This window comes from Calidris pugnax, unplaced genomic scaffold (genome assembly GCF_001431845.1).
Source record: "Calidris pugnax isolate Ruff unplaced genomic scaffold, ASM143184v1 scaffold54, whole genome shotgun sequence".
NCBI lineage: Eukaryota > Metazoa > Chordata > Aves > Charadriiformes > Scolopacidae > Calidris > Calidris pugnax.
The window spans coordinates 4,952,156-4,972,379 of NW_015090864.1; the positions used below are offsets into that span (position 1 = coordinate 4,952,156).

Below are 20,224 nucleotides of genomic sequence, written 5' to 3' on the forward strand. Positions count from 1 at the left end.
CTCCCCGCCCGCCCCCGCCGCCCGGACGGGGCTGCGCTCCGGCGGAGCCTCAGCAGAGACGGCGCGGCGGCTCCGAGCCATGCGATGCGCTCCGCGCCCGGCAGCCGGGCCCTTCCCGCGGGACGGTACCGCTCGGGGACTTAAAAACTCTTGTGGATACAATGAAGTGGCTCTGGGACTCTTGGTTTAGCAGGAAAAATTAAATAAACCAATGTAAGTTTCCTCTTTTTTTGTTTGCTTGTTAATAAAATAATAATAAAGGAAAAAAAAAAAAAAACGGAAAGAAAGAGAAAAAAAAAAAAGCCAAAAAGACTGTGAGCGTGGCGTGGAGGAGGAATTTGGTATTTCCTTTCCCCAAACTTTCCCCTCGAGGCGGGAGGAGCAGCGGCACCGGCACCGCGGCCGTCCCGTCCGGGCAGGGTGGTGGGGAGGCTGGAGGAGAGAGAAGTTAGATCTGTAAAGCTTGCGAGGGGATGGAAAAGCAGAGGATACAGATAGACATATATTTTGCTGCTGAAGGGTAACTCTGGCGGGGAATGGGTCTAGTTTCCGTCTCGCTTCCGCACCCAGAAGTGCCGGAAAAGAAATAACAACACAGAAAAATACTCTGCAAATTGTTTGGTTAATGTCATGTGGCGCCAGATGTGTCGGAGTGGAAATTTAGTGGCACGTTTTTGCAGGGAAGAAATGAACTAGAATGGTTATTTCTGTGCTGGCAGGGAAAATATGTCACTCTCCTGTATCATGAGAATATTACCGGTATTACTTGTTGTAAGAGCTGACATGTCTTAAGTATATATCTTAATGGCACCGCTCGCCTCAAAGCTGTTTGTAGAATGCATCTGCTTAGAAGATCTGGAGTTTTTACTGGCACAAATTAAAAACTGGAGTTGGCTTACGCAAATAAAAGAAAAACAGGGAGAGCTGTGCTTGTGCTTCACTCCGGCAAGGTGATCATGGTTGTACCGAGGCAGCCCCGAGGGGAACAGTGTCATACTGGGAGCACTGCAAGAGAGAACGACAGCTAAATTAAAGCAAAACTTATGTGACCAAAGTGTGGCTGCAACGGGAATAAATCAGAGCTTTTTGGTTTATTTTTTCTTGGAGATTTGGGTGAGGAGGTGGAGATGAGCTTCTAGAAAGCGGAGAAACAAGGGAACCATGCGCACCTCTGGCAACAGGTCGTGTTTTGCCCGGAGAGGATGAGCTGAGCTTTGTGAGTGATAGACCAGAGCCTTTCCAGTTGCAACTGGGGCAGCTTCTGGTCTTGCAGTCGGGTGTCAGATCTGGAGCTGGTGGCCCCGATTTCTCCCACCGCCGGGCTGGCGAGCAGCTCTTCCCCAAATACAGGGCGGATGGTGGAATAAACGCGGACGATTCAAAGAGGATTTGTCAATACTAAAAATAAACAGGCCCGCAGATGTGTCCCGGAGGGTCATGTCCAGGCGGAGCATTTTCAGGGCCGATTTCCCGATTTCGCCATTTTCCGTCCCCGTGTCCTGTCCAAGGTGCTGAAGTTCTTTTATTTTTGCTGCGATTTCCGAGGATTTGGGGGCTTTGCAGAAGTGGTCTTGGAGGCTTCTCCTCTCGTTTGAAACCTGTGGGAAGGAGGGGGAGAGAGGGAGGGGGGGTCGCCCCCTGGGTGGTACGAAGTGAAAGCGGGGATGTGTTTTCAGACACGTATATTTGATCCGTCCTTTTGGCGTGGGAAAGCAGGCCAGGTGGAGCCACAGATGGATCCGGCAGATCCTATAAGCTTTTGGTGGCAGAGAATTGGAAAGGTCAGAGCTGTGAAGCAGTGAGGAGCGAAACCCCCTTATTCTAATGGACTAAGAAAGTGGTGGTTTTATGAGTGTTGCTGCTGTTGGTAGGAGTGCATTGCCTCCGATGAGAGAGCTGGTTCCAAAAAAGTTTAGAGGAGCTCAGTGTCAGGACGGGACAGGAATGATGCAAACGGGATTGGAGTGATGTCCACTGATTTTGGTAAATTTTTATTATTTTTTGTCTGGTGTAGCCTTTTCAAATGGCAAATGGGGTTTACATAGAGCTTCAGAAATAGAGGGTCCTTAGAAAAAAAGCACATCTGTTGGGGGCAAGTGTCTCAACATTTAAGCAATGGAAGCCTGTCCTGCAAGTTGTGATATTTTTAGATTAATGTGCCAAAAGGTCTCAGCCTTAAGTAGTGGAGTTTATGTAACCTTTAGCATGAGACAGAGCCAGAAATAATCATAGATGAATGTTACTTAGCTTGTACGTGATTGCAGTTGGATGTTGTAACGTTTTTTTCTCAGTTCTTGACATACATTCTGAATCCATTCATAGTACAGCTTTGTACTTCTGTGTCTGAGACTCTCAAAGGGTTTTATAAACACAAAGGGTCAGATTCTAATGCCCCTGTTTGCATGGAGAAGTAGTTTGTGCTGTGATGAGTCCTGAAGATTTAAAGCAGGCAAAAAACCCTGTACAGTATGCTAGAGAACTGATATTGTTTCATACCCTCGATCATTCGTCAGAGCTCACGAAGGCATTCGGTTGCATCATTGAGTATGTAGCCTAAATACCTTGACCATGAAGGGTGCAAGTAGACCACGAGGCTTCCTGACCCTGAATGACAGCTTATGGGTATGACTTTAAAACTGCATCAGAGTTGAAAGCATTGTATTCCTGGTTTGAATCAGAAACTGGCCTTGGTTCTCGCTGTGATGGACTAACACCTGTGGCACCAGCTAACACCTCCCAGGACTTTCACAGGCTGCAGAGAAATGTTGAGTAGTTGTTGTGTTCTTGATTTAAATGTGTAGTCAAAACTATATTTTAAAATGTACAGGTAGGAGATGGCATCCTGACAGGCATAAGAGATTTATGAAATATAGCTAGTTTTAATTTCTTTAAAAAATGCTATGTATGATATTAGTCAGGGATTTACTTTTTTCTTTTTTTCTTATTTTTTTTCTTTTTCTCTTTTTTCTTTTTATCTTTTTTTTTCTTTTTTCTTTTTTTGTTCTGGGCATGTATGTGAGGAAAGAGCATTTTGGGTTCTGTATTAAAGCATGTTGGGCAGTCATTCAGAAATCCTGGTCATCTTTTTCAGAAAGAACAGGTTATTGTCTTTTATCACCTCGGATGCCTTAGTTTTGGGAAGCTCAATTTGAAAAACATAAAAGAGACCTGTTGTTTTCAGAGGATGGGTGCTCGGTTCTTCCTCAAAATTACTACCTTCTAAGTTGTCTCCAATCTTCCTCAATAATTACTTTAGGAAATTATAGCTGTGATAGTTAAAAGGTGACAAGTAATTTTTCAGTTCTACTAAATAAAACTCAGGTATCACAGAAGCAGCATCACTCTTAAGTGTATGCTTGACTTCTCTGCTTTGTGTTTATATGCTGCCTTAAAGTAGGGCCTTACTCATAGTATGAAACAATTTATATTTGAAATTCTGTAATTGCTTCTTACTTTTATTGTCTAACCTGGAGAAAAATACATGAAATTGGGTATATTCCTGTTTGCTTATAGTGAGTATCTCTTCCACAGTGGCAGTTCAGTTAAAGACATGTTTATCTTTTAAATACCATCGTCCTGATGAATATCTACCAAAAGAAAATTCGGACTATATGTCTATTGATCTTGATTTATTATTTACTCTGCACACCAAACTGATGGGCCCACTTTGACACGGCTCTGTCTCTTTGGGTTTCTCTTGCAAAGTGACAGTTTCTAATTCAGGAAGGAAATCAGGTCACATTTCTGGCTCTGCAGGATTTATCTCATTGCTCTTCTTTCAAAGTAATTAGAGTTACTAATAATGAGGAAAAGAAAACTTTTCCAGAACTGGAATGTCCCTAACCCCTCTCTCCTTCTTGTGGTTTTTGTGTCACTGAAGAGATACAGGTAGTTGACAAAGTTTGCTGTGGAAGATCCTTTTGCTCCATTATCCAGACAGTGACTTCTTTTAAACTTAGCTGCAAGTGGTATGGTCACTCTTATAAATGTACCTTCTTTTCCTTAGATTAATAATGCTTCCTCATTTATTTCCCACTCGTTCTGGGATGGTGTTAGGTCTGGCTCTGGGCTGCTCAGTTGCAGCGAGTGAGATCCCAGATTTCAGCCTGGGAGCAGAATGAGGAGATGTTTAGCAAAGTCATCCCCTATCCCAGTCCCTGAGCAGGCTGAGGACAGGGTAGACACACTGGGTTTGTGAAGTTCATGTAGTACTGGCTCTCATGATCACTGTTTGTACCCCTCTGTTTTAGGTTTCTTACCATTCCCAGTTGGTGGAGGTGTATTTCAAGTAAAGGTGGCAAACGAACCACGAAATTTCCCTCTCTGCTAACGTGGTCAGCTTTGAGGAGGTGCAGCATGGCCTCCTGAGAGGAGGTCACCTCACCTTGCGAGTCTTTGGTGTGCAAAATTTTCATTGATGTCAAAAAGATCCCTTATCTTTCATGGCAGAAACATGCCTCCCTGCTCTTTGTAACAAACGAAGCCTTTTTTAATCAAAATTCTGCATGACAGAAGCGGCTTGTTTTTTATTTTTATCATAATATTGCAAGAGCATTTTAAATATAGAGATATCACACATCAAATAATAATGTTGTACTGAAATGTGTGGAAAATTTAAATTCTGTTAAGCCTTGAGTTTTCCCTTTGCCTTCTCGTATTTTATTTTAAAATGAGACTATCTTTTCTATCTTGGAAAAAAAATAAGTCCATTCTTTACCAGATTATTTATTTCAACTTTCATCTAGATTTGAGTTTTCGGGTTCACTAAACTTCTGCCATAGAGGTTTCCTACTGCAATGCTGAGAGTCCTACCAACAGGTTATAGAGTCTTTTTAAAGCTTGCTGGATTCCTAGAGTACTAAAGCTGCTCTGCACACAGGGTATAATTTGAAAGATATCTGCAAATTGTGCTTTGCTAATTTTAATCCAACTCTGGGATTAGTATGTGTTATTTAAAAAAGTCTTACTGATGCCAGGTTCATGTTTAAGTGCATAAAAGTTTGGTAACTGAACGCAGACCATGGGCAGGAGTAATGTGTATGTGTTAGAAGCAAGGAGTTTCTCTTCATATTCATGGCATTTACAGGCTGATATTGACAAATAAATCAGGTTCTGGGGTTTTGAGGAGGGACTTGCGGGGTTTATATGTTGTTTTTAAAGGCTTTAGAGAAACTTGAAAAATCTCAGCAATAGAAGTTATGGAAAAATTTGAGTGTGGACAAAGTCTTTCAAGACCCATTAGCTGGAGATAAATTAGATATTAACCTTTTTAGGCCAAAATCCATTCTCAAAGACTGTATTATTTACAAAGTGATTTTTCCAAGTTTCTTTTTCTTCTCATAAAACCGGTCACTTCATCCAAAGAAATGGACGGGGTTGTTAGTGTCTCAGTGCCTGAATGTTAGTGTCTCAGTTCCTCCTGGCTGGCTAACAGCGTGCCGAAAAGGGTCTGACAAGCTTTGTGTGCATCCCGGCTTCAGGTTTACAGAACCTTGGTCCTGGGTAATCAAAACAAGATGGCAACAGAGGGATTGTTTCTAGTGATTTTATGTGAGTAAAAATTCACCCCTGCAGGAGCCAGCTCAGATTTTATGCCCTGCTGCCAGCCCATTTCAGTTCTCCAAAGAGCATCCCTGCTGCCGGGCTGTACAAGGGCAGACACAGCCCCTGGGAATCCCAAAAAACATGAACATTAAAAAAACAGTGATTAAATAAACAAAAAAAAACCCTTACCATTGTGTAAAGATCATTAAGAGGTGAAACTCTATAGTGAAGTTTTCGTTTTTTCTTGTGATATAGGCACCAGAAGTGGGCACAGGGCTTGGAAGAGAAATATTAGAGGGAGGTTTTGGCCATGTGAGGAAGCTGAGGATGCAGACGAAGGCCCTGGATGGGGATAGAGCTGGAAGGGGAGGGCGAAATAACAGAAGGGTTTCAGCCCAGAGTGAACAGCTCTTTAAATTATTACAGGCTGACCTGTAGACTGGCGTTTAGCGTTGTCTGAGGCCTGACACATTAGTAGCTGTTACATAATGCACAATTATAAAATCACGCTAAAGCCTCTTTAAAATACCTGCCTGATTATAACGGGGTAATTATGCTGTGCTTAATGGAGCTGGGTGCTGCGAGGAAGGGACCCCCCTGCACCAAAGCCTGTTCCTCTCCCTGCCATGTCGGATGCAGCCGACGGTGCCATCCTCTTGGCTTGTGGAAGTCCAAATCCCTCCAAAGTCCCCCAAGATTGCATGTCTGCTCCCCGCTTCGCTCTCCCGTGCTGGCTCTCCTCTTACGGGGGTTGTCCTTTCCTCCCGGACGGGGATTTCTGGCCAAGGCTGCTCCCCATATTAGTACAGCCAGCGTGACGGCGTGACGCAGCCGCCCTCTCTCCCTCCCCGGGGCCGAGCACATCCTCTCCGTTGCCTCCCCAGCCCAATTTCCAGCCTCCCACATCGAGCTATGCAGGGTTCCCATGCTGCCGGAGGGGCCAGAGGTGTTGCCAGAGGTGTCTGCAACAAGAGGGTCTGGAAAGCACTGCAAGTATCTTAAGATTTCCTTTTAATTATTATTATTTATATTTTTTCCTCCTCTTTACCTATTTTCAACATGGTTTTACGTCGAGAGGTCTAATCTCCCTCTGTGTGTGTGTGTAATTCTCATTCATGTGAGGGCAGGGGCTGCTGCTGGCGTGTTCTGGGTGTCTCTTGGGAAATAAACCCTTCGGAGTCGCGGCGCGTGGCAAAGTTCCCTGGGTTTGCTGAAGTCCTCGTCGCTCTTTCCTTCCCTGTGTCCGTCAAACAGAGGGACGAATCCTGCTCTCGGCTCCGCCGGCGTAAATCCAGATCGATTGTGTTTGACTTTGGCAGAGCTAATCCAGATTTGCACAGCCCTTTCCCTCAGGACTTCCCCGTTGTTTTTTTTTGCTGTAGGTGACAGCTAGCGGGCCCATGTCAAAGTACATCTGATGTAGTCGGATTCCCTGTCTCCAACCATTAATTATTCCTTGGCAAAAGTTTCTGCGGAAGAGCGGCTGTATTTGAAAACAATATACAAATTCTGTTGCTAATTTTAGAAAGCAAGAGGGATTTTTTTCACCTCCTGTTGAAACTAAATATAATTTGAAAGATAATGTACAAGGATTTAAATATAGCATGCAATTATGTATTGCATATGAATAGTTTCTCTCATTTTTTACATGTTTAGTTTGTTTTTCCATCTTTCTCAGCAGACAGCTGTTAGATAAAGAGAGAAAAGTAAATAGTTGTTATGAAACTGTACGTCATAGCTAAAAGGAAAAAAAAAAAGGAATCATCATATGAATATGGGAAGAAAGAAGGCAGAATAAATCCTCTCTTGCTTTTCCCCCTTGTCCCATCCTTTCTTGATGCTTCTGTAGTAGTACTTTAGCTAAAGAGCTTTAAGTTCTTTAGAACAAATTTCCTGTAGGTCCACTGTGCTCCTCTTCCTGCTGTGTTCAGGCTGGTTTGAATGGAGGCTCCGAATTCTTCTTGGGAGGATGAAATCTGGGTAGAAGCTTTCCCAGGAAAGCCTCTGAGTTCTTGGATTCCTTTGACCTTAGTGGAAATTTTGCTCGAGTTACCTTGGGTTTGTGTTTCTATGAAGTTGCCAAAACTTGATGACCCCCCAAAAGATTTGTCGTGACCACGCAGGGTCTGAACAAGCATCTGCAAGGTGTACAGATGTCCTTCTGGCTGCCCAGGATGGCTGGGAGAACTTGCTTTCTCCTTTAACTGTGAAATGCAGCACTGCTCCTCGTGTGCTGGTAGGTCTGCAAAATTTTGTTCTTTTTCTTAACAGATTCCTCTGGTTTTCCCCAGGTTTTTCCCATTTTGTGAAACCTGAGTGGTGCTGGGCAGGTTTTGCTCTGTGTGTTGTGAGCTCAATAGTCAGGACCCCATGAAGCTCTCTGCTTTTTAGCTGCTTCTCAGGGCAGGCCAGGAAGAACCTAGAAACACTGCACTGAGTCACACGTTGCCTTTCTTTAAGAAATGTGTAGAATGGCAAAAAAACCCCCCGTAAAATAATAAGAACAATAACAATTAAAAAAAAAAAAAAAAGTCCTGTTGATTCTAAACTCCTGGGAACAGAACAAGTGGCTGAATACGAGGTTATGGTCTGAAAACATTGAAAGATTCTGGGCTGTGGGTTTGTTTTTTTATTAATTAGCTAAAGTGATGTTCAGAACCTGAAACCAAGGCTTTTAGACACATCTCTGGTGCCTAATTCTGCTCACTGTCTCATAACAGGGTGAATCAGGAGACTGTTTATTGAAGTCAGTGGTGCAGCGTCAACGTAAAAACAACATAAGGGAGATGGAGGATTTGTTTACGAGCGTAAAAGTCCCCTGGACAGTTTAACACTAACAGTGAAAATTACTGAGTAGCTGCAAAGCACAGAGCTTAAATGTAGCTGAAATAAGTTTTCTGGAACATTTCCAGAACTATTTTAAAGGCCTGATCCAGATCCTGGTGAAACTGAAGGTAAAATTCCTTCTGAGGAGCCATATCTTTCGACATGGTATTATGCTTTGAAACATCATTCCCTCTGTGGAACTTTCTAAAGCTGTCTTTTAGGTGTTTTTTGATTAACTCTTATGCCGGATGTAATGTCTTTGTATCCATTTAGTGCTTGGAGTGGTTAAGTACAAGAATGAAATAGCATAATTACATTGTTGCAATTCTACAACAATTACATTGTTGAAATTCTAATTCTCTATGTATTTAGTCATTCATTGGGCAAGTGATAGAAAATCATCTTTTGTTGCTTGGTTTTTCAGTGGGTTTACTATTGCTCTCATTAAACATTTGTCCCATCCTGTAATTTTTGAACCCACTGGACAATTTCATTCAGAAGTTCAGGGCTAAAAGTTATTTGGGTTTTGCAAGTGCTGTCAAAGGATGTTCCCGGATAGAGAGTAGAGAGACTCCAAGGAGTGTCATACATAAGAAAGTGACTTGGAGGGAGACTCAGCCACCCTACTACACAGCAGTGAATCCACCAGAGATCCACAGGGATGCAGATTACTTGGGTAATATGGGTTGTCCACAGTACATTTATTGTGTTATACCATACTGTATTCTATTGTATTTTAAGTTTAGTGTCCCATTACCAGGCCAGTGACTGCTTAACCTACATCAACCAGGTTCATGAGGTCAGGTAATGCCCGGTGAGGGCTTGACTTGTGTTGTTCTAAAGGTTACTGGGAAACAAAGCCCTGGGATTTCAGCCCACAGCTGTGAGAGAACCTGTGGTCCTGTCAAAAGACCGGAGGAGGTGAAAGGGGGACAAGGATGATGTCCCAGAGGACCATGGCCCTCCCTCTGCTCTAATCCTGTCCTGGGCACTGCTACAGCTGGGTCTCCCTGAGTGTGTGTGTGTGATGTTTGACTGTATTGGCACTGCTGACCTCTGGTGTGCATCAGATATAGATTAATAATAATATGTATGCATATATAAAAATATGTATTATTTATATATGCATACATATATATGCACACACACACACACACATATATATATATATATATACACATATAAACAAATCAGGAATGAAGCAGTGATCTTGAAAATGCCATTCCCAGCTCCACCAGTTGCACCCTCCCCATTTTACTGGGAACTGGCATATTTGTGGTGTCAGATGGGATGTGTGCGCCCAGCTGTCGCAAGAAGCTGGTGCAAACTGGGATGGGAGGCAGCAGGGGACAGGCTGAAGAGACCCCCCTCTACACATGCACCGTTGCAGTGAGGCTGTGGCTGTTTCTCCCCCAGCCCTTGCCCTGACCATCGCTGCGAGTGGTACGAGGAAGGGAAAATGGAGGGTGTCCCTGACCCTGGTAATCCCCAGCTGCCACCGAGCCTCCCGGGAGGCACCCGCGGCCAGTGCAGATTAACACAGCCCACAGCAGGGACTGGCCAGGGGCCAGCATGGCCCCGGGATCAAAGAGCATGGAAGCGGCCGAGAGCCACCTTCGGGGCCCTCCTCCTCCTCCTCGCCCCGCTCTGTAACAGCCTTTGCCTTCTCTGATAAATCAAACCCACCCTCTGTAGTTGGTTGCTTCTCAAAATGAGTTTTTTTTTTTTCCCCCCTATATATTGTGTAGGGTGTTTATGGCCAGGTGTGTTTTCTGAGCTAATAATTGGTATATAGTCATCTTTCTATTGGGAGATGAGACATGCATGTGTGCTGGCTGCTTTTTTTCTTGATAAACCGAAACAGGATCGTATGACCCCAAATGATAAATCATGATGGCACAAGGCTGTGAACTGTCATGAGGTTGTCACAGGCAGATCCAGTGCAGAGGCATGTAATGAGCTGTGCCCAGTTCTCTGCACTGTCCTTGCCGCCCAAACCTTCTCCAGGAGGAAAGGAGTAGGACAGAATTTCATGCAATTTTGGAGTTTATAAGGTCACAAGGAACCAGGGAAAACACAGGCATGTGCACACCCAGCACTGAAAATGATAAATATTGATGGCAAGCTAGTGCCCTTGATTTGGCTTGTACTGGGTGGTCTAGGTAAGAAGTTTTATCTTTGTTCGAGAGGTTATTTTGGAGACCTTATCTGCCAGGACCAGGAGGAAGGTGTTTTAAAACATGCTTTGGAGGGACCATCAGCATTGTCCCCATGAGCTCCAGCAGTCCTCGTGCCCCAAAATGCGGAGGGTATTTCCCTGTGTGTGGGCAAGTCCTTTCAAGGAGGTTCCTCATCCCATGCACTCCCCTTGGGCACCTTCATTTTCAACCTCATCCCTGGGCGATACCAGCTCTGTAAAGCAGTGAGTGTCACTAACTGGCCATACAGCCACCCAGAATCAGCCCCATCAGCCCCATGGTTGATGACAGGTTTATTTTCCAAGGTGAGGATTGTGCCAGCTGCACTGGTTTTATTGTGAGATGGTCCCTGAGGGTGGCCAAGGAGTAACACTGCCTTAACTTTTGTGAGTCTGTTGAGTTACTCCTCCCCAGTGTTAACCCAAAGTCCTGCTCAGGCAGGCGGGAAGTTGAGCAATGAGACATGGAGGAATGCACTTGCAAGGGCATTTTCTCCTCTCACTCCAGAGAACCAGGGTCCCATCTTGAATTCAGAGCACCATCACTTCATGACCATTTTAAATTGTGGCAGCTGAACACACACAGTTGCAGGACTCAAAAAGCAACACCTCGCACATTTAGTTCTGTGGGACGTAAAATATGTTGGGCGTTTTCTTCCCAATGCCAGTTTGAAAGCTGGTTTTATAGTCATAACTAGCTTGGAATATGTTCGAACGGTTCCCTGGTACATGATTTCTTTCAGGAGGTTCCTAAAATGTTAATGAATGTGAAAGTTGTGATTAGCATGGGAGATTATTGCTTATAGCAACTACACAATGCATTAGGCTACCCATCACTCTTGCTGTTAGAGCACTCCACAGAATTCAATAAGTCACATTATTTACACAGTTGCCTTTACGGGCTTGGAAAACTTTGCAAAACGCCTTATAATCTAGGCAACGGCTTTGCTAAAAAGTGAGTTAGCTTCATTGATTGCAGTCCTTCACTTTGGTTACTGAACTGCACAGTAAAAATAAATTAAAGAAAAACATAATTGAGATCAATCTCTAATTGATTTTGGCTTGTCGTATCCAGTTAAAAGCAGAACCAATGCTTTTCTGTATTGTTACTGATGTTCAGGAGCTTTTTAGAGTTGCATACAAGAGAAACCATCAATAGCAGACTATAAGATCTCTTAATTTGGGCTTCATACAGAGTTTTAGGCACTTAAATGTCAGACTAAAGTTCAAGTGTTCATCAAAGTCCTATGAGGATCTTCAATGCCAAGGAAATTCCTATTAAAAACTGTCCTGTGAGGCTTTGCTGCCTGGAAATGCTGGTTCCTTGAACCAGAAATTGCAGAGACTGTTGAAGCAAAGGCCTCTGCAGGATAACGGGATGGCTGGAGAGGGTTTCCGAGCGGAGAACAACGGGGGAGCTGCCAGGAGAGCCAAGCTCAGCTGCTTTGCTGTGGCTGTGGGTCGGCTGGGGACAGCATCCTGGAGGGCAGGGACGGGCCGTGTGGCTCCGCTCTGTCCCCACACCTCCAGCAAGGCTGGGGAGGGGTTGGAGGGACTCAGGTTGCAGCTCCTGTGCTAAAGGTGGTGGAAATCACTTTTTCCCAGAAGCAGGAGGTCAGGTGGAGACCCCCTGTGTGATGCTCAGACCCCCACAGCACACCATCCCGCTCCTCCATCTCCAAAAAAATATCACCCTCCTCCCTCCGCTGAGGCTGCTGCTTTTCTGGGTGTTTTCCCCTGGACCGCCAGCCCTGTGCCTTTACGGGGGGGACGGAGGGAGGGGAGAGCCAAAACAGAGGACAGCCTATTTTTAGGCTGACTATCTCCCACTCCCTGGCAGGCTGGGTGCCAATTAGGTGGTGTCGCAGGCGGCGCTCGCCGGGCTGTAACGCAGCCCCGACGGCAGCCGGGCAGCGGCAGGCGCTGGAGCAGAGATTTGAGCCATCCCTCGGCAGCAAGGGGACCCCGAGCCTGTGTAGATTTGCAATAACGTTTATTTTTCACCGTTGCATCTGTTTATTTTTAACTGGATAGCCTTCTCGTCCCTCCTGTAACATTTGATAACAAAGCCCCCTGCACACCGTGTCATATTGTGCTTTGAAACCCAAGTACAGGATTTCGGCTTATGCCTTTCTGTTCATTTGGTTGTGGGGATTAAAAAAAAAAAAGGCTATAAAATTTAGGCTCAGCCCCATAAATAGTAAACCAACATAATTTAAATTGTAAAGCCATAAAGTAAAACTGTGATCATCTACTCTCTCTCCAGAATAGCAGATGGCTCCCTATAAGTTGTTATTTTTTGGGCTACAGCATATATCATCTAGAAAACAGGAATTGAGGGGGATGGATTTTCCATCCTTCAGTCTTTGGTAAATTATCAGTCTTTGGTAAACCATGATCAAATTATTTTCTTAAAAGTGTGCACATTATACCTAATTTATATTTCATTTGTTCTGGTTCCTGGCCACTGGATTTCTTCTACCTTAGTCTGACAGACTGCGAAGTACTCTGTAATACGTGTAGTAGTGTTATTGTAGCTGTGTTTGTCCAAGGGTGCTGCTACAGTGATTAATTCATCCCTTTACTTTCTCTTTGGTATGATTGAGCTCTCCGCAGCATTTACTATGTGCCTGTTTTCCAGCCCATAATTCTCCTCAGTGATACTTCCTTAAACCATTCTAATTTATCACCATCACCCTTTCTGCTTTGGACATCAGAACTGAAATGCTCTACAGGGGTAATGTTCCCATCAAATTATATTATGGTCCTTGGGGCCCCGATTAACCAAGCCCTGCATCAGCTATCCTGCTCTTCTCCCACAAAGCAGAGGCTGGCAGTCACTCAGGTCTTCCTTTTTATCCCTATAACTTATTGCCACAACCATTGCTTTCTCCTGGTGTTTTACAACGGTGTCCCAATCCCTAGGAAAGCAACATTGATATTCAGAGTACGTCTTGGCCAAGTCTGTAGTAACTCCTGGGTGTGATTATCCTGACTTGTTGATTTTAAAAATTGAGCTAAAGAAGCTGGTGTATGTTGTACTTCTTTATCGCTCTTAAATTGGAAAGAATGTCATTCTCAGCATATTATTGCTCTGTTGCATGGATTTTTCCCAAGTACAGAACAGAAATATGTATTGAACATTTCTGTCCTTTCCATGGTATTGTGCCTGACAGTACTTATAGGATACATTTTGTTCCTTATGTATTCAAAAAAAGTTCCTTCTTGTCCTTAAAAAGGCCAGCAGTTTCTCTAGCTACAGTTTTCTCACTGTGTCTTTCTACTCTGTCACCGGCATCTGAATTACATGTATTATTCTTGATATCCTTTTATTATTATTTTTTTTCAAAGCTTTTTGAACTATGGAGTGTTTCTTTGCACTGTGGAAGATGTTTTGGTTGACAGAGAATAGGAGGTAGAAACTTTTTTGAACCCTTCAGTGCCCAGGGAGGGTGACTGTACAGCCTCAGCACCGTGTGGCCAACAAGGGATTTGAGGGACGATACAGCGGGTCGTGGGAGAGAGCTGGAAAACTAGGAAAGGGAAAATCCCCCAACATCTCATTAAGGGTGAAATACTTTTTCTGCAGAAAAAGCCTCAGCAAAACAGATCTGTGTCACATATCAAACCTTGATGCATCCCTTTTAATAAAGGACAGGTTAAGGAGGGCTACAAGCCCCCAGCCATTCATACAGAGCTGTCTGGTATGTGTTCCCACATCATATCACACGATAGCTACTGCAAATATGATCTTTTTCGCCCATGAAATGCAGTTGCAATATCATGCCACCTTCTTCTGTGTTTCTGGTAATAGCTCAGACATAAATGGGACTTAGGAAAATGATACCAGGGTCAAAGCCAGAGTCGTCATCCTACAGTCACTGTCTTTCTGCACCCAGGCAGTAAATTGCTCCTCTCTTACTTCATCTTAAGCTGGAGACTGCAACAAAACAGCATCCTTGGGATAGTGAGTGACCTCAGCATGCTCTTGCTGGGCTGAAATACCCAGGACTTCAGAAAAAACCTTCTGCTCTGTGGGAAAGCCCAGGCTAGGAGGTGAGCTATAACACTGGGTCAATGAGCAGAACACCGAGGGTTATGAAGAGGAAGGAAAACTTCCCAAATCATGGCTGAATCCCTACAAGCCAGTGAGATTTTCTTCCATTTGCTGAAAGTATCAGGATTCAGTCTTTCAAACCCACTGATACTGGGGTCCCTTAGCAAGACACACAAGGCCTCCTGGCTTTGACTGAACCTGAACTCAGGGCTGATGCATATTTATTTATTATTATTTTCTATTTCATGCTGCTGATTGTCCTAGATGCAGGGGAGGAAAATGACTTTCAAATAAGAAGATTTTTCATAAGCCTACAGCATAGCTATACTCAGAATGCAAACTTTAATCAGTTATTTGCTGGAAAAATATGTAACAAGAATGCAGTGTCTGCTGGGTTCCTTTTCATCCTGGTTTCAGCTGTAGGATGGTGTCACTTGGAAGAAACATGGGTTCAGTGTAAAGAATTTAGGTTCTTTGGATGAGCTGTGAAGGGTCCACATCATCCCTCATCACCCCACTGTGCTCAAGGGGCAGTCCATGCTTTGAGAGTTCTTGCTGTGCACCTAAAAGATCACAGGCACTCATCTAAGTGGTTGCAGTAAAGAGCTACCAGAGGAGGCTATTTTTTTTTTCAGGGCACAACCAGAGAGGCTACTTAGCATAGTTTTATGTGCTGCTAATGTGGTTTTGTTGCTTCTAGGACCTGACCTACTATCGTTGTGTGCTGCTGTATTGTGTGCTGTGGATGCTTTTACTCATTTGGAGCCGGTCCAGGGATCTCTAACGGGGCTCTGCACTGCATGACCTAGGTGTGCTCAGCATGACACCACCCCCTGTGCTGGGAAAGCTGGTTTATTGCACCGTTGTGTGCTGGGAGGATTAGGCCAGCAGCTGGCTCTACCTTATGCTGCGGTCAGGATCCTGCGAAGTACTGGGGGATGCCAGGGAGGGCCACCTCTGTGGTCCCCATCACCACGTGAGGCCACAGGTTCCTTTTTGCTCCATTGTGGACTCAGTGTGTGTGTGTGTGCAGAGCATTTCAGTCCAAGCACTGATGTGCAGGGGGTTTGGTGGGCAGTGAGTGAGTCATCCCCTGCTGATGGGAAACCTAACAGCATCTAAATCAGAAATAGGCAAAGGATGGTTTCTTGGACTCATCGTTCCCAGCACCACTCAGTCCAGGAGTCTTGCAGCCACAGATGCTCTACTCCATCCCATCATCTTCCTCTGATGGGTTGAGCCTTCATAGAGGAGAGGAAGGATGAGGTGGAGGGACATGCAGAAAGTGCTGCTGAGGGAAAAAGCTCTCATTCATCCTGACCCATCACCAGAACCACTGGTGATGGGTCAGAATATACAGAACCACTGGCCTCTGTCTCTGCACTGGTGCCATGTGGACCAAGAGTATCTGCACTCTCACCATGTGCTTTGCTGCAGTCTGATGGCTGAAATGTGCTGCTTGGGTGATCAAGCTCAAAAAAGGGATGTTGAGATTTTCAGCCGAGGTCTATGCTGCTCTTCAGTCCTTGAAATGGACCTCTACTGGGGGCCTGCCTAGCTTTTTGTCTGTGTGGAATCTACCATGCATGTTGAGGTTGTGCTGTAGGAATAACAGAGCATTCAAAGTGTGTTGGCATGAGTAGTTCTAACCCCAGTCCTAGCCCTGTACAGACTCTGAAAATGCAGACTCAACAAAACTGCTGAAAACGTGTTTTAGAGCTTAGCCATGGGTGTACAACATCTGTAAAATATTTAAAAAGTAGACAAAAAGGGGAAAAAGTTAAGAGCAAAAGGAGAAGAAAGTGTGCTGCTAGTTCAGCAGAAAAGACGATTGTACCTGCTTGTAGCAAGAACAACTTCATCATCTGATGCATGGACTTCTTCCAGCTTGTCACAACAAATACTGCACACCCAAGGCTATTTGTTGCATTAGCAATAAACCAGTGAGCATAGGGAGCTGTGGCTCATGTTGGCACATAAACTAGGCACCAGTTACTGCCTGCACAAATGTACAACTGCTTAGCAAGTAGGGGAAATGGTGAAGATGTCAAGATGGGGTCACACTTTGTTTCCCACCTCCTCTGGACTGGGTGTTGATCAAGCCCAAGTTCTAAGTCAAGCCCCAGGTGGTAGTATTATGTACTGTTTTGCTAGGAGTACTTAAAAGATGACTATCACCTTACAGCTGAAGTTGACTTTGTTGTAGTTAAGAAAAGACCAATCTTTATTCTAGGACTGGGCAGGGCACAGCAGCAGCTGTCTTCAGATCCCAAATGGCAGCTTAGAGATTAGTTTAAGGAGAAACCTGCATTTAGCTGCAAATGAATAGAAGGACATTATTTATCTTTCTCTGAACTCAACTAATGTGGAGGTAAGATTTTTTTTCCCAATATGGCTGAATTCTAGAGGTAGAGTCTGTCCTACAGACACAGCTCAGACCCATCACAGAGCGGTGGTACAGCTGGGTCTCAAATCTTTCTTTAGAGTTTGTGGCTAAGGGCATTCACACCTAATGGCACATGGAAACAAATTAGCAGTGAGACATGTATGTATCTCACGTGTAATGCACTCAGGTGGTCTGGTTTATTGAGAAGGCAGGTAGCCTCTCATTGCAGTTTGCTAGATTATTGACAAAACAGTTGTAAAAGGTAGTCCCAAGTTGAGCATGTGGCAATAATGCAACCTTGAAACTGCAGAGACCTGAATGAACTTGGTGAGAACTCCATTTTATGAAGGTGTATGCAGTCCTCTGAAATGGAAGAAAGGCACTTCTCACCAGAAGTAATCCCCCATGTTGCAAATGACTCAGAGGACACATGCTGGAAAGAATAAGACGAGGATAAAGAAAGCCCACATTACTCTTGTTGATAGCACTTGTAGGTAGTTCTCTGCTGGACATCACTCTGACATCTTATTTGAGGTAAAATCACCTGGCTTTCATCAAGGTTCCTGTCTGTTCCAGGAACTGGATGAACAGGGAGACAAGTGAGCTGCACCTTCTGGAAAAGGATTGCAAAATAGAGTGTCATTGGCTTTTGTTGGTGGAACTACGTAACCAAGGTGGATATAACTTTGCAACCCAGATTTTTCTCAGTGTCTTGACCTGAACAAAGCTGTTCACAAAATAAAGGAACATAAAGATGAGAGTAACAGAGGAAGAACAATTAGATGAACTATCATGTGGGAAAAAAGTTCAAACTACCTTGTTTTCTGATGGGCACCTTGAAGCTGCCTTCAAAATAAGACTTGCAGGACATGCAGACAGTAAATCCTGAATCACAGAGATGGGTGCAGCAGATTTGGTCTTTAAAATCACAGATTTTTTTTAATAATTATGGATTAATATGTCAGAAGAGTGTCTACAGGTTGCTTGGGAAGTGCTCATGTGGGAAGGAGAGGGACAGAGCACGAGGTACCTAGAAACCATGGAGACTGATCTTTTAGGCCTCCACTAACCAACCCACAAAAAACAATTCCACCAAGTCCAGTTTGGCCTCCCAGGCACCTAAATTGTATCTTGTCCTTCCAATTTTCAAAGCCAGCAGCTCTGGTTTGCATGTCAGATGCTGATTTTGAGGTGAGAGCTGCTTCTAGAACCAGAGCTTGACCGATGGGAAAACAGCTTAGCTGTTGATCAAGAAGATGACCTCCTGTTGTGGGCATAATTGCTGCATTCCTTGACTGGGAGAGGAGCAGAGCAAGCCTGCCTGTGTAGGACTTACATGGAAATGGCATTTTTATGGGAATGTCTGAAATGCCTCTTCCAGGCACCCAGTTAAACACTCCTCTCAGTCTGGCCACAGGCCAGTCTGGAGTCCTTTGAACTTCTTGCCCTCCAGGCAGTATCCAGGGTTGAGTTTTCCTACTGACTTCCAGGATGCCAGGTCATTGCTAGCCATAGTGAAGACAGCCCAGCTGCCTAACATGTTGCCCACAGCATTGTGTGCATCTCTTTGGCCATGGTAGCAGTTTTGCAGACACTTCTGAAGGCAGGCTTTGCCTCCTGTGCTTTTTGTGGTGCTGTGTCCACTGGCAGACCTCTGTTTTTAGCAGGGTTAGAAATCGGACCACAGCTGGTAGCCAGGCAGTCTGCCAGTCTGCTGGGTGCATCAGCCATTTCTCATGATACAGAGCAGCTGAGCTAGATTTTTTTTTTTTGGTGGAAGCTTTGAAACACGTTGAATTTACCACATCGGAAAAAGTCCTGTGAGCCCCTCGCTTGCCTGCATCCATTTGCAGCAAGGGCACACGACTTTAGGAGCACATTTGTGCTCCTGGCTTAAAACTGGCTTTCAGCACACTGCACATGCATGGACAAGATCTCTTGTTAAGATACCTAGGTCCCGTTTCTAGGTGCAGATCTATGATGTGGTACGTGTAGTCAGGGAAATAGAGCTAAAAGTGCGTGTAAATTCAGAGTCTGGTTTTGCAGCTCTCGTGTACCATATGCTGCTCTTGGGAGAGTAGGATTTCAGCCCAACAATCAGTCTCCTGGGGGAGGCTTTCACTGCTGCTTTGGTCAGAGGCTTTTCATGAGGTGACTACCCCTGAACTAAAATGAGGACTGAACACAGCCAAGGAGGCTGAACGGCTTTCATGGTCTCACTGTTCTGCACAGTGCTGCTTTAAAGGACTGATTCATGTGATTAGTATTGGTTTCCTCCTCTTTCTTCAGGAGCTCAGTTTTAGACTTTACTATTTCAAGGCAGAAGAGGGTACGAGAGGATGCCACAATATTAATCCCTGCACAGCCACATTGATTCTGCTTTTCTAATGTTGTTATTCTAAAAGAGGAAAAATAAAGCTGCTCTTGCTTTGTGTGTTGTAAAACTAATTTAGCATTGTTTCCCGTGGATCTAGCTCTTTTGTCTTTAACTTGCCCTTCCAAACCCATAGTCTTTTCCTGACTGGGGGTAAGTGGCATTTTTCACTTCTGGGGGTCAGTGGCAATGTGTGCAATGGCTTATTGAGGATTTGTTTGCATCCCTAAAATGATTGACGTGCTGACTGCCTTCTCTAGGAACAGTTAAGGGATTGGGGCTACATCATAGTGGGTTCACTAGCTCTTAATTTCTATAGGATGAGTGGGCGTTTAGTGCATCTGAAACGTCCACTTCTGTCTCAAGTGTGGTTGAAATTGGCCAATGGATTCAAAAGTTATTAGAGGGGATTAAAAGACAGACAGCATGATCAGATAAGCCTGTTTCCTCAGAAAACTAGGCTAAAAAGGGAAAAAATCTAGTGCAAGGACTCCTGCGATGTCCTCTGTACATCCTGTTTTTTTCAGCATCTGTGGTAGTTAGTACTGGAAGCTCTGAGTATTTACAAATGAGTGATGCAGCACATACAGCAATGCTGCCCTCCTGTACTCTGTTTGTTTACATTACACCTGCAATATTGAATGTGATCAGACCACTGATGTAGCATCAGTCCTCTCTGCTAAAGTTTGTCATGTGTGTAGGAGAAGTGGTTCCAGGTTATTCACATTTGAACACCCGCTTGACCCAAACAGGATTTAACTGCCCGAAGACAAGCCCCATAGACTAGTCTGCTGTGGGACTGTAAGACAAGCCAACAGGTTTGTCATTTCATGTCCTCGA

The 20,224-nt window shown here is 44.4% G+C and overlaps 1 protein-coding gene across 4 annotated transcripts in view; it reads left to right on the forward strand.

The window, feature by feature from the left end:
• The first annotated feature begins 71 nt into the window (after positions 1-71).
• The window catches only part of LOC106889728 (sodium channel protein type 5 subunit alpha-like), a 214,053-nt gene continuing 193,900 nt past the window's right edge, over positions 72-20,224 (forward strand). For all 4 annotated transcript variants that reach the window (XM_014945075.1, XM_014945076.1, XM_014945077.1 and 1 more), the window contains exon 1: positions 72-213. The gene's annotated coding sequence lies outside the window, so the exon portion shown is untranslated. The remainder of the gene's footprint in view (positions 214-20,224) is intronic.